The 15328-nt window shown below is 36.2% G+C and overlaps 2 pseudogenes; both read right to left on the bottom strand.

Moving 5' to 3' along the window:
- Positions 1–1267: 1267 nt before the first annotated feature.
- Positions 1268–3005, bottom strand: LOC125249193 (annotated as a pseudogene).
- A 4263-nt stretch (positions 3006–7268) lies between these two features.
- Positions 7269–9546, bottom strand: LOC125249518 (annotated as a pseudogene).
- Positions 9547–15328: the final 5782 nt, after the last annotated feature.

Raw genomic sequence — 15328 nt, 5'->3', positions numbered from 1 at the left:
AATTGTAATAATATTTCACAATATTACTGTTTTTTACTGTATTTTTAATTAAATAAATGTAGCCTTGGTGAGCAGACGAAACTTCTTTTAAAAAATAAAAAAATCTTAGTGGTTCCAAACTTTTGGACTGTACTGTATGTGTGTGTGCGCAATTTCTTTCAAGAAAAATAGATAACGTTAGACATATAAGGCTCCCACCTGAAACTGCAAATTTTTAGTGTGAGTGCATACAAGCACGTCTGCTTCATAATACAACATTAAAGCTACCTTTTAGTTAGCAAACGTGTCACCATCGCCTTCTGATGGCTTAGAATTCCAATGGGAATCGGATATGCGTGTTTAGACGTAGGTTGCATGTCCAGAGATTCGGATATGTATCGGATTTAAAACCACGTTTGCAACTAATTCCGATCTGTGTCAGATGTGAGCAAAAGATTGGATTTTTTGTGCCAGTGTAAACGCAGCCTAATATACACTAAATACACATAGCGTGCATCTCAATCAGCCCCCTATTTCAGTAGTCAGGGCACTGATCAGGGAATCGGTCACATTCACTTATTTACATGATATACTGATTCACGACCTTGGGAACTAGGGAGCTGAGTGAGATGCAGGGATAGGCAATGCTGATGTTGTTAACATTAACAATTTGAGAACAAAGTATAACAGTAATAATAATTTTCACGGTTTGGCGTGATCCAAGCTAAGCGATCATTAGATTTAATCATCATTGGCAGCACGATTTATTGTAGGCCTAATGCTTTTTTCCTCAGTTGGTCAGAACAAAAGTGACAGAAATGTTACATACTTGTTCAGATGATATTTTCCAGTGAAAAATCTTAAATTGGTCTTACTTTCAAGACATAGAATCTGTGATTCTGAAGCACAGTATCCACACCGGTGCGTTGACTGACAGCAAACATTAGATTCATCTGCTGAGGAGTCGTGCTGATGCACAACGCACAAAACGATAACTATTCCGCATATGACTGCAATCGCAGGTTTCAAACAGAAGACAAAGAGGAAAAATGGGGGAATGCAGCTTTAAGAAAGCATTGCATAATTTAAAGGGGAGGCTCGTGTCAATTTGTAACAAACTAATAAGTAGCTGGATTCATTTTTGTGCTCATTTCTTGTTTCCTTCCAGAATGCAGGGAGACACACTAACCTTAGCACATATAGTGGACAGTCACAATATTTCACAATATTGGATGTAAAGTGAATATAATAATGAGCTACATGGTTAAAGTATACACACACACACACATTTGGTTTTCATGTTTTATGGGGACATTCCATAGACAAAACTATTTTATATTGTACAAACTCTCCTTATGCTAACCCTACCCCTAATCCTACCCCTTACAGAAAACGTAGGAGCATAACACAAAGCAGTCTTCATTAAATCCACAGTGGATAAACAGAGACATTGTAGGAGAACTCAGAATACTACCACAATGAGTTAATGAGACAGGACAATAAGGAAACACAGGGCTTATAAATGCAGGGAGTAATCATTAACACAAAACACCTGCACAGAATGATTAACTGATTCGTGATCTTGGAGACAAACTGGAACTCAGGCAGACACAAAGGGAAAAACAGAACATACTTGTGACACTACCTGAAGGGGTTTATAAGACAAATAATTTTTTTGCGAATATCAGGCAGGTTTAAAGCATAAACAAGGGGGTTCAGGATGGGTGGTATAATAAGAAACTCCAGTGAAAGGAAAACTGACAGCCCTGTAGGAAGTTCTATATTCACAATTCGACTCAAAGTGATCTCAGAAATAATAGCAATTGAGAAATTCAAAAGGACCACTATGTGTGGAATACAAGTTTGAAACGCTTTGCTCTTGAACTGTGCTGAGCTTCTTTGACAAATGATAATAATTTTTATATAAGAATATAATATTAAACTTAAGGGTATTATAGAAGTTGTGATTAATATAAACAAGCCCAAAACATTATTAATTATTGTTGTTTTTCGCAAGAAAGCTTGACTACTTCATAGGTGTGGCAGTACACCTTAAATAATTTGTTACCACACATTTTCAGTTTTGTACTTAAAAAACCAGTAATACTAAGTAAAATCATTGGATAGGCCAGGTTTATAACAACAGAAACAGTCAAAAACCTTGGTGTAATTATGTTGTGGTATCGTAAGGGTTTACAGATTGCAACAAATCTATCAAATGCCATTATCATTAATATCATATATTCGTTTGCGGCATATGTCAAAATGACAATACACTGTAAGACACATGCTTCAGGAGAGATTGAGTGTGTATCAGATAGCAAGTCTTTCAGTACTCTTGGGAAAAAGCCAGCTGTTCCAAACATTGAGTTGACAGACAAACACAAAATAAGAATATACATGGGCTGGTGTAAAGTCCTTTCCAGAAATATTGCAAGCATAATAAGGACATTAAATAATATGATAGCACAGTACAGCATAAATCCTAAACTGAAGAAACCATATCTTGTGTACCCAAGATTTTCAAATAACATGAAGTAAAAATATGTCCCATTTTCCATTTTGCATTAGGCAGAGCTCCTTTATTGACCTGAAGAAGGAAGTACACAAAGTTTCTATGATTATTAAACATCTTTACCACTTTTCATTATTAACTTGAGATCAATAAGGTTAAATTTAATATTAGATGATGATTTAGTTATAACAATGAATATTCATTTCTGAATATTCAAATACATTTCTACATGAAGTAGCATTAGTTGATGAATTATGAACACACATGGATTATCAATGAACAGTAGTATATTATAAATAATTTCACAAAAAACTTAGATTAATATTTGCTGTAAAGAATTGTGTTTACATAATCAGGTTTATTTGGTTTAACAAAATACTTGTGAGATGTCACATCAGGCAAATATTTCTATACCTTAAAACACACATTACATAATTGAAATACCTTCTGTGATGCACCATGAAATGACCATTGTTACTCATTTAATGTGTGAGAGAAATCACTATATGTGTTTTAGAGGAAGTGTGGGTCATCATTCTTATAGCATCCAACATGTCTCAGGAGGCTTTTTTGCTTTTTTGCATAGAGCACAAACCCCTCCTAAACCTTTATCTTTTCTTTCTTTTCTCTTTTGTCATTTTGCCTGTGCCAATTCCAAATGCATACATTTTGGCAGAAGTATGTATTTTTATTGGAATTTTAATATTTCTCCATCATTTCTTTCATAAATCCATTTTACACGATAGGTGCACAAAATAGATACATGTAGGAGTTTGAAAGCAAAAATTTCCTCAATGAAACCCAATAAAACGGCTATTATACTGCCATTTCTACCCGCACATGACATACAGTTGCAAGAAAAAGTATGTGAACCACTTGCAGAATCTGTGAAAATGTTAATAATTTTAACAAAATAAGGGAGATAATACAAAATGCATATTTTTTATTTAGTACTGTCCTGAGTAAGATATTTTACATAAAAGATGTTTACATATAATCCACAAGACAAAAAAAAAAAAAAAAAAAGCTGAATTTATTAAAATAACCCCATTCATAAGTATGTGAACCACTGATTCTTAATACTTTGTGTGGTTACCTGGATGATCTACGACTGTTTTTTTGTTTTGTTTTGTTTTTTGTCATGGTTGTTCATGAGTCCCTGAGTTTGTCCTGAGCAGTTAAACTGAGCTTTGTTCTTCAGAAAAAAATCTCCAGGTCCTGCTGCAGATTCTTCAGTTTTCCAGCATTTTTTGCATATTTGAACCCTTTACAGCAGTGACTGGATGATTTTGAGATCTGTCTTTTCACACTTAGGTCAACTGAGGGACTCAAACATAACTTTTAAAAAAGGTTCAAGCATTCACTGATGCTCCAGAAAAAAACATGATGTATTAATAGATGGGGGGTGAAAACATTTGGAATTTGAAGATCAAGGTAAATTGTATTTAATTTGTCTTCCGGGAAACATGCAAGTATCTTCTGTTGCTTCCGAAGGGCAGTACTAAATGAGAAAAAAAAAAAAAAAAAAAAAAAAAAGATATTCAAGCGAAATAGGAAATATTTGGACCTCTTCATCCTGTTCAAAAGTTTTCACCCCCCGACTCTTAATGCATTGTGTTTCCTTCTGGAGCATCAGTGAATGTTTGAATTTTTTTTTTTTTTTTTTTTTTTGAGTCCCTCAGTTGTCCTCCATGTGAAAAGATGGATCTCAAAATCATTCAGTCACTGCTGTAAAGGGTTCAAATATACAAAAGATAGTGGAAAACTGAATAATTTTTGGAACCTGGAGATTTTTTCTGAAGAACAGTGCTCAGTTTAACTGCTCAGAATAAACAAGGGACTCATGACAAACATCACACAACAAAACAACAGTCATAGATCATCCAGTAACCACACACAGTATTAAGAATCAGTGGTTCACAAACTTTTGAACTGGATTATTTTAATAAATTCAGCATTTTTTTTTTTTCCAATGGATTATATATAAACATCTTTTATGTAAAATATCTTACTCAGGACAGTATTAAATAAAAAAATAACATGCATTTTGTATGATCTCTCTTATTTTGTTAAAATTTTTCACATTTTCACAGATTATGCAAGTGGTTCACAAACTTTTTTTTGCAACTGTACAAGAAAAAAAAAAAAGTAAAGTGTAAGCACAATTCTCACATTCTCTTTCTCGGTCCTCTGCCACTGGCAAAGCGCTCCATTGGATGAGGACATTTTTTCACCTGATAGTGGATAGTGCTCTTTTGGCTTTGAGCCAGGAAGAGCAGAATGTGGCTGTTAAGGGTAAAGAAATTTTATTGGAGCCCTCTCAGCCTTCCTGTCCCACATACAATGAACAGATGGAGGTTATGGCCTGCATGACACAGAGATTCGATCTGCCTTGGAAAGATGAAAAGCCATAGATCGCTCATGGTAGACTAGACAAGAGTTTTTTGGCTGGCCATAACTGCCTAGTTCCAGCGAGTCTGAAAATTAATGAAATTCATACTTGAGCAAAAATACAGATACCTTACAGCTAAAATGACTCATTTTTAAAGAAATTATGAACAAAATACACGTACATTTATTAGTGCTAAATAGACATTGTCTTGCAAATTCTATCTCACCAGAGTTGCCAGCTGTGTCTGTATTCAATAATATTAGGACATTTGTCTGTGGTGCATTTTTGCTTTTGCAATCCAGAAGAGAGATCGCGCTCACGCAGAGGAGCTACAGCGCGCACACAACATTTAAACCCTGTTTAATGGTGACGAAGAAGGAGAGAACTAAACAACTAAACGTCTGCTTACACTTTAGGCCTGTGATATTGAGCTAATTTTATATTTAATTTCGATTTTGGCGTCCAAGGATCAGAAAAAAGATATCTGAGGTAAAACTATTAAAAACTAGCCGCGTTTCGTCTAGCACACCTTCATTTTCTTCACAGCTGTGCACGTTCCTTCCTCCCTAAACCCAAACTTAACGTCAGAACCAGCACAATAAAATGCAGTCTTTACTGTTGATAAATTGCAGTAAATGTTTGATAATTATCAACGTTTTAAAACGTTGAAAGCACAATAATCCACGCAAGAGACGCTGTTCCTCAGGCTGAATTGTGTGTGCGCGCTCCAAAACGGATCACAAATAGATAAATTACACGTTGGGCTTCAGGTGCACGTCCAAACAATCAAATACACACAAAAATATGTTAAAATGACCAGATTGGAGCATGTTTAGCTACTTAAATGCAGTTTATTTCGTAAGTGTACATGAACAGCTGGGAGAAAATCCAATGTATGTTAATATCTAGGGTGTTAAAGTGACAGCAGTCACCTTCTGATGATTGTGCCATCAGTGTTAATCAAACAACAAAATGCAAAGAGAAAATCACTCACAGCTCTTCTTATGAATATAGTTAACTTTAATAAGCATTAATCTATTAATTTATGCTGTGAAAACCATGCAGTCTTATTTTACATTTGGTTACATTACTTAGATTTCTTTTATAGGCTAGGCCTATATTACCTGAACACATGAACAAATGAAAGCACTTTATTTAATTTCTATCTTTGTTTTATTGTTTTTGTCAGTTTGTTTTACTTTGTTTCTTTGTTCATGTTCTTACTGTACCTTATATAAAACACCAAAAATGCCAGACACTATATAATATAAAGCAAAGTTAATTAAGCTCATATATATATATATATATATATATATATATATATATATATATATATAATAAATAATATTATATATAAACAAAAAGTACCGATAAGAATACCGTTAAAGTAGGCTAACGGATCGATAAGCAGTATCGTAAGAGTAGTAATACCGTTAAAACCTTAACGATACCCATCCCTAATCGTGACTGAGACTAAGCGCATACCAATGTATGGGAAATAAAAAGTGAGCAAATGTTATTTCTGCCCTCAGTCGAGTTGTGGTTGCACTTTTTTAGAGTTTTTGTCTTTGTTGTTTAGGCCTATTTTTTTTTTTTTTTTTCCTTCTTTTTTTTCCCCCTTTGACCTGGGGCCTATACCATGAAGCCGAATTATCAAACTGCTGAAATCATGTGACTTTGGCGCTCCTAACCACTGATTTGTATTTCAAAACAAAAGATTCATAAAGCTTCATGAAGCAGTGTTTTGAAATTGGCCTATGCTTGCTTTCACAGCAAGGGTGTCTTCCTGCTGCTGTTGTTATTATTGACTCAAAACACATGTTCTCATGCTAGCTTTAATTATGCTTAATTATTATTCCTTGCATCATAGACAACTTGTAAAATGTCAAACGATTCTATACAGGTTTCTTTATTGCTGCTGCTGTTGACTCTGATATTCTGCTGCTAGCTTTCTTATGTTCTTAATTATATATTTCTTGTATCATACACAACTGTAAAACATCAATCATGATTTTGAACATGGGTAAGTTTCATTGATAAATGCAGACCATTATACACAGGCAGTACATTTTAATCTTGGGATGCACTGAGCATATCACTTTAACTCTTCAATCTCCAGCAATACAATTCAGAGACCAATACTAAAAACATAAAATTGAGGCCAATCTCATTACTGACTTTTGCCTCACTAAATCCACCCTACCTAAGCTTTTACCACTATGTCATATAAATAAATCAACCAAACTCAGCAATGCCAACATAAAATGCAAATAAAGCATGCTTTAAAAAGGTCATTTTCAAAACAATTCCAAATCATTATTACAGTCAATTTTAAATTCATTAACATTTATGAAAGTTAGGCTAAATTCATCTAGTTAAATACATATCGAAGGAACATAAAAATAAGTGTAAACCTGCATCATTTCATGTTTTCATATAAAAATAAATAGATAAATGAATGGCAAATCCATGTAATATGGCTGAAAAGGACAAAACCTACTAGCTATAACAATCTGGACATTGTTTTCAACAAAATAAAGCAATTTTCATAATACAAGTTGATTCAGTAATTGCTCACAAAGAGTCTAGGGTTAGAATATTTAAGATAATAAAAATATTTGTTTGTGACTTCAAGAAATATTCAATCAGATAATGCCGCTTCTTTTTTGAAAAACACTCTCATGACTTGCTTCCGTAGTCTTGTCAGATTTAGTCCATAAATGAGGGGGTTAAAATAGGTGGTATGAGTAAAAGTTCTAGAGCCATGAAATTATGTAAATCTTGCAGCAAATTCTTTGAACCATAACGAGTGTACAGCACGTCAAACAGCAATGCAACACTCACATTGAGCAGTGCAAGAAGATGTGGTACGCATGTTTGTATGAATTTATGCTTGCCCTCTTTTGACTTTCTGCATTTTCCAATCAAGTGAATGTATGAGCAAAATATCAATACTGCATGTCCAAAATATATAATAATGACTACATACCCAATCACATTATTTACTGTTGTAGAAAAACAGGAAAGTTTAAAAACTGACCAATTTTCACAATAAAGCTTTTCAATAATTGAGCCACATAATTTTAGTCTTGATGTTATTACAATTAAAACAGACATGCAAAAAAATGGAGAAAGCCAGCAGAAAAGGATACATTCAAGAACCCTCTGATTGGTCATTATTGAATGATACTCCAGCGGTCTACATATTGCCACATATCTGTCATATGCCATCACTGTTAATGTTGAAAGATCACACAGAACAGATGAATGAATGACAAATATCTGAATCATACATCAAGCATAAGAAATCACATGATACTGGGATAATAAATCATACATGAATTTAGGGTAGAATCCAGCAGTGCCAAAAAGTCAATTTATACACAAATTACATATAAAGACATACATTTGCTCATGAAGCCTCTTATGCGAGATTAGTGTAAATTATGGTTACATTGCACAACACAATTAATGGATAATACAATGCAGTCAAAGAAAAACAAAAAAAAAAAAAAAACACATCTGTTTCCCATTGTTTAATTTAATCCAGAGAGTGTAAATACTAAGACAATGCCATCCTAGGTGTATATGACTATCTTTTTTCTGATGAACACAATCAGAGAAATATTATTATATATCCTGACACATCGAGCTCTATAATGGCAGTGAACCAGGGTCACAAGTATAAGCTGAAGAATAGGTCTCCATCCACATCCATCCATCATAAACATACTCCACAATGCTCCAGGGGGTTAATAAATGCCTTCTGTTCTGCTCCAAGTTTACTTGTCACTTGTATAGTATGTATAGTTATGTAGTTTTGGTGCCCCCCAGTGGCAGTTCTCCAGAAAAATAAGTGATCACATTTCTCATGCGGTTAGCTCCTCAATCTTCAGATGCCATCCTTTGTTTTGCGTATGTAAAAGCATCATCTGTATGTTAATTCTTCTATACATAATACTTGATGATACATATTTTCATATATTTGTCATAATTTTATTTAGAGCTTTGATTTAATGTAATTTTTGTGATGATAGCCTTTAGCTATTAGCCTAGCCTTTGTTTGACAGCACTCAATGTGTTAATCTCAATCTACTTTGATAAGATAACTTCTGTATGAGTCAATATTTGTATTTGTTGCCAATTTCTTGGTCATCTGATAATCCCATTTAAGTAAATTGATGACATTGATTTAATTTGGGCTATTTTTCAGATATACTTACATGAATGCTCTTTAGTCATTGGTTAATTTTTGTGATTGTTGTTTATTTGCTGTTTTTTGCAGTTTTACTCTTAATTCATAATGTAACTGGCATCTTATTAAAACGTCAAAGACTAAGATGAATCCTACCTCGTCTGTACTTTATAGATGGAGTTTGGCTGGCTGTTAAATTGCATTGGTAGATGCAAGGAGAACAGTACAGTAAAAAGATGGTAATCCTACAAGCAAATCAAGTTACATGGCAGAAGATTGCGGTCACATTTGTACCATGAACCACGACAAGAAGCTTACAGCCTCTGCAGAGGAAAATGCAGAGGAAACCATGAGCACAGTAGACCGAGCTTCTGAGGTGGGCTCAAAACGCTCCCATTCATCACGATCATCACGATCGTCACAATTCTCACAATCATCGCGGTCATCAAGAATGTCAGCTTGCATGGCAGCAGCCACTGCACGGGCTCAAGCAGAAGCAGCACAAACTCATGTATTGTTTGTAAAGAAAGAAAATGCAATCAAACTGGACAAGATTAAATTAAAAATGTCCCACAAACTGGACAAAGCCAAAATGGAGGCAGATTTGGAGGTGCTCCAACATGAAAAAGAACAAGCTGCTGCTCTGGCCCAGGCAGAAGTGTTAGAAGCAGCTGTAGCAGCAATTGAGGATAGTATTTCAAGTGATAGCTTCTCTGTGTCTTCACATAGCAAAGTGGAGTGCACCAAAGACTATGCTGAAATGCAAAGTGGGGCGGAACTAAATAAGCCAAAAGAAACAGACATTTAGAATTCAAATTACAGCAACAAACTGTATCCTGAGACCTCAGACCCCAACTGTTCTGCTCATAGCCTCATTAAAATGAATTGTGAACAGGATGCCTTCACTGAACTGCCATGTATGTTACTGCCAGGTATGTTAGACTTAGCAAAATATTTAGCTTGTAAATACAAGTCTCGTCAAGTTTGATGACAGACCTGAGAATTTTAGAGCATGGAAATCAGCCTATGTTGGAGCCACGGAGGGTTTGGGCCTGACAGCCGGTGAAGAGCTGGACCTGCTTATTAGATGGCTCGGCAAAGAATCATCTGACCAGGTGAAAAGGTTACGGTCAGTTCATGTTAGTGATCCCAAGGCAGCGCTACACAATGCCTGGGAAAGATTAACAGAATGTTACGGTGCACCTGAGATAATTGAAAATGCACTTCTGCAAAGGCTGGAAAATTTTCCCAGAGTTCTTAATAAGGACTTTATCAAGTTGAGAGAGTTAGGTGATCTCCTGACTGAACTACAGGCGGCTAAGCAAGATGGCTACCTGCCTGGCCTAACATATCTGGATACTGCTATAGGAATAAATCCCATAGTGGAAAAGCTACCATACTTCCTTCAAGAGAAATGGCTCTCTCACGGCATGAAATATAAAGAACAGTATAATGCCACCTTTCCTCCTTTCTGGTATTTTGTTAACTTTGTCTGTTACGAGGCAAAGGCCAGAAACGATCCAAGCTTCACAATTGCTGGTCCTCCTAAAAGTGAGAAATTCTTGAGCAAACTAACACAGAGGATGCCCATTTCTGTTAATAAAATTGATGTCTTTCAAAAGGCCTACCCCAAGTAAGGACTCGAGCACCAGTGACGAAAACCCCAAGATCTGCCCGATACATAATAAACCACATCCACTGAAAAAGTGTTGTGGTTTTCGAATGAAGCCAATGGAGGAACGAAAGGCCTATTTGAAAGGAACATGGTATCTGTTTTCAATGTTGTGCATCTTCTTCCCACATCGCACGCAATTGTAGAGTTGTAGTGAAGTGTATGGAATGTGACAGTGAAGACCACACCACTGCTCTCCACTTAGGACCAGTATCATGGGTCTCCAAAAGCTCAGTCATTTCTTCAGATCATGGCGGGGAGGAAGAACGTTCATCGCCTCCTGTGAACAGTGCCTGTACTAAAGTCTGTGGGGAAGGTTTGCCAGCTAAATCTTGTTCTAAGATATGCTTAGTTAGATTGTATCCTAAGGGCAGTCCAGAAGCCGCTGTCGATGCTCGATGACCAGAGCAACAGGTCACTAGTAAGATCAGAGTTTTTCAAGTTTTTCTGCATAAATAGTCAGGCTTCTCCATATCTCCTCAAAACCTGTGCTGGAACTATTGAAGCTTCTGGACGGAGAGTTGATGGATTTCAGATAGAGCCTGCTAGTGGTAATATTAGCCTGACACTACCTACTCTAATCGAGTGCAACAATATTCCAGATAACAGAGCAGAAATACCTACTCCAGAGGTCGCTCAAAATCATCCTCATCTTAGAAGGATAGCCTCTGAGATTACAAAAATGGATGATAGTGCCCAGATCCTCATGCTGTTGGGTCGTGACGCTCTGAGAGTTTTCACTTTTCTATCAAAAATACTAGAAAAGGCAGTTTCATCACAACTATGTTCCTTTTTAGAAAGAAATAGTATCTGTGAGGATTTCCAGTCAGGATTTAGACCGTACCATAGTACTGAGACTGCTCTCATTAGAGTTACTAATGATTTGCTCTTATCATCAGATCGTGGTTGTATTTCTCTATTAGTGTTACTGGATCTTAGTGCTGCATTTGACACTATTGATCACAATATTCTTCTAAATAGACTCGAAAACTATGTTGGCATTAGTGGAATTGCATTGGCATGGTTCAAATCATACTTATCTGACCGTTATCAGTTTGTAGTAGTAAACGATGAGATGTCATATCAATCACAAGTTAAATATGGAGTACCGCAAGGCTCAGTACTAGGACCGTTGCTTTTCACTCTGTACATGCTACCCTTGGGAGATATCATTAGGAAGCATGGCGTTAGTTTTCATTGTTACGCTGATGATACTCAGCTCTATATTTCTTCACGCCCTGACGAAACTTACCAATTCGCTAAATTAACAGAATGTATAGCTGATATAAAAAACTGGATGACCAGTAATTTCCTACTACTAAATTCAGAAAAAACAGAGATTCTAATTTTTGGACCAAAAACTACTTCACGCAGTAACCTAGAATACCTGTCTAACACTTGATGGCTGCTCTGTTAAGTCTTCGTCGTCAGTTAGGAACCTGGGTGTGCTCTTTGATACCAATCTTTAATTTGAAGGCCATGTTACTAGCATCTGCAAAACCGCATTCTTCCATCTTAAAAATATATCTAAACTACGACATATGCTCTCAATGAAAAATGCAGAACAGTTAGTTCATGCGTTCATGACCTCAAGGCTAGATTACTGTAACGCTCTACTGGGTGGTTGTTCCTCCAGCTTGATAAATAAACTACAGCTCGTACAAAATGCAGCAGCTAGAGTTCTTACTAGAACTAGGAAGTATGACCATATTAGCCCAGTTCTGTCATCACTGCATTGGCTTCCTGTTAAACATCGTATAGATTTTAAAATCTTGCTAATTACTTACAAAGCACTAAATGGTTTAGCTCCCCAGTGAGCTCTCTGCATTATAGTCCTTCACATTTATTGCGATCTCAGAATTCAGGCTAGCTGATAATTCCTAAAATATCAAAATCAACCGCAGGCGGTAAATCCTTCTCCTATTTGGCACCCAAACTCTGGAACAATCTTCCTAGCATTGTTCGGGATGCAGACACACTCTGTCAGTTTAACCCTCTGGAGTCTGAGGCTGATTTGGGGCCTGGAGAAGTTTTGACATGCCCTGACATTTGTGCTTTTTTCAGTTGTTCATAAACATATTAATGACACAAGTGTCATTACACTGTATTCAGCACAAACTAGGCTACCATAATATGTGAGGAACATGTGTGTACATGTTTGTGTTTTTGAAGGAATAACGTTTATGCGTGGTTACTGAAAAAACAAAAAACTTAAGTCACTGATATAAGGCCAATAAAAGTATATTAAATCTGTGTTCACAAGACTTTTGGGTATTGAAGGTTGTAGACTAGAGTTTTTGCTTCAAAATTATGTAAAAATTATGCTGACTACTCTTTCATTTATAACAATATACTGATTTAGTTTTTGTAAGACACTTTTTGCCAAGAAACACGGTATGCGAGGAGGCGTGAATCTCCATGAATAATGGCTCATTCTCACCTGTGAAGACAAAAGAATTGAATAGTAATGACCTGAAAAGACTTGCATATTAATGAGGCATTTCAGTCAGGTAGGCTGTGAAAAAAAACTTCTGTGATGTCTCAAGCTCATCATGGTATATGAAACATACAGAAAAATTTTATTACAATATAAAATAATGGTTTTATATTATACTTTAAAATATAATGTATTTCTGTGATGCAAAGAGTCTGAATATAGGCTTTTAGTTTAAAAGCATGCACATTTGGAGAAATATAGGATTCTCATATGTTTATGTCAATTTTCTATACAGAGGAGTTATTTTTTATTTAATATTCATTGTTATCTCTATGAGCGCTGGTGTTTGCAATTCATACTGCAGCCGGAGGGCGCTCTGTGCATTTTAGTCCACAAATTCACCTAAGAAGAAGACGATATTCCATGAATGGAGTTTACCAATTCATACTACAGCCGGAGGGCGCTAAAGAAACAAAAACTCACTTAAAACTTATCAATAGAAGAAAACAAACAGGAATTTACTGAATGTCTTCCAGAGATCGCTAACCATGGCTTTTTCATCCAGATAAACAATTTTCAAGGCAATAAATACACGATTGAGATGATGAATGCATGTGTTGTCTCTGAATTTGCCTGTGAATAGCGCTGGCTCCGTGGGTGTAGCCGCATTAGTGGGTAATGAGCTGAATCACGGACTTCTGACATGGCTCTCTTTTCATACAGATTACATAAACACAGAATGTTTGTTTTCGATTTGACTTGCACGATTTAAAACCTGACATTTCAACGTTTTGTTAGACATAAGTATGAATTTTTTGTGATTAGTATTCACTAAGTTACACTTCATTTTCTGAGAACTATCAGATTGGACTTCGTTCAGAGGGAGATGAGAGATCACGCATCATGTTAGTTTTCTTTATTTTACAAAAAGCACAACATTTTGTTTTTACTCTGAGTGTATACAAATAAAAGGAGATATTCTATAGTTTCAATTGATGTATTACTTATGTTTCTATGACAAAAAATGACGGAGTATTTTAAGTCTGTTTTGCTGCAATGTGAAAAAAAACCTGCAAAACGCGCCGGCGCGTTTTTAGACCTCAGAGTGTTAAATCTAGACTAAAAAACACATCTCTTTAACCTGGCATACACATAACACATTATCAATTTATATTTTCAAATCCGTTAAAGGATTATTAGGCTGCATAAATTAGGTCAGCCGGAACCGGGAACACTTCCTATAACACTAGATGTACTCATTACATCAGAAAAAGAATGGCATCTACGCTAATATTAGTCTTTCTGTTTATCCCAAGGTTTACCATAGTCAACCGGATCCGGGCCATATCCAGCTGAGACCAAGGACCTGCGCCTTGACACGACCACAACGCAGCCCTGAAGTATCAGCAGAGATCGAGTCGACTAGATCATCCACTGTGAAGGCCTCATCGACACGACAGCCAGTAGCACAGTTCCTCAACAAACCGTCCATACCGGCGTGATAAATACGATCCTCAACTGGATAGAACTGAAATAAATACTTTGAATGTTGCGATCCTATCAGATTTATGATAGCAACCTGATTCGTAACAAAGCAATGTTCGCCAGAGGAGAACTGGCCCCCCGACTAAGTCTGGTTTCTCCCAAGTTTTTTTTTTCTCAATTTTAACACCTGTTTGCCACTTGTTTGCCACCTGATGTCACCTGTTGGAGTTTGGGTTCCTTGCCGCTGTCGCCTTTGGCTTGCTTAGTTGGGGACACTTGACATTTGACTTGACATTTGATATTCAACAGTAGTCTTGACATTTATTCAACAGTGCTTTGATCTGCCTGCATTGACACTATTCTTAAAGAGCTGCTGTGCAGCAAAAATTATGTACCAGTTATCAATGTAAAGCTGCTTTGATACAATCTGCATTGTAAAAAGCGCTATATAAATAAAGGTGACTTGACTTGACTTTACTTGACTTGAGAGTCCATAAGGTGAGACGCCAGATAAATGGGCCTCATAATGCTCCTTTTGCGATTAAAACAGATTTAGGCTGGCTTATAATTGGAGATGTATGCTTGGGTAATTCTCACAAGCCAAGTGTGTTGAGTTGCAAGACACATGTGCTGGACAATGGTAGAACCTCATA

Source organism: Megalobrama amblycephala, linkage group LG16, assembly GCF_018812025.1.
Source record: "Megalobrama amblycephala isolate DHTTF-2021 linkage group LG16, ASM1881202v1, whole genome shotgun sequence".
Taxonomy (NCBI): domain Eukaryota; kingdom Metazoa; phylum Chordata; class Actinopteri; order Cypriniformes; family Xenocyprididae; genus Megalobrama; species Megalobrama amblycephala.
This window is presented reverse-complemented; position numbering and strand designations above follow the sequence as displayed.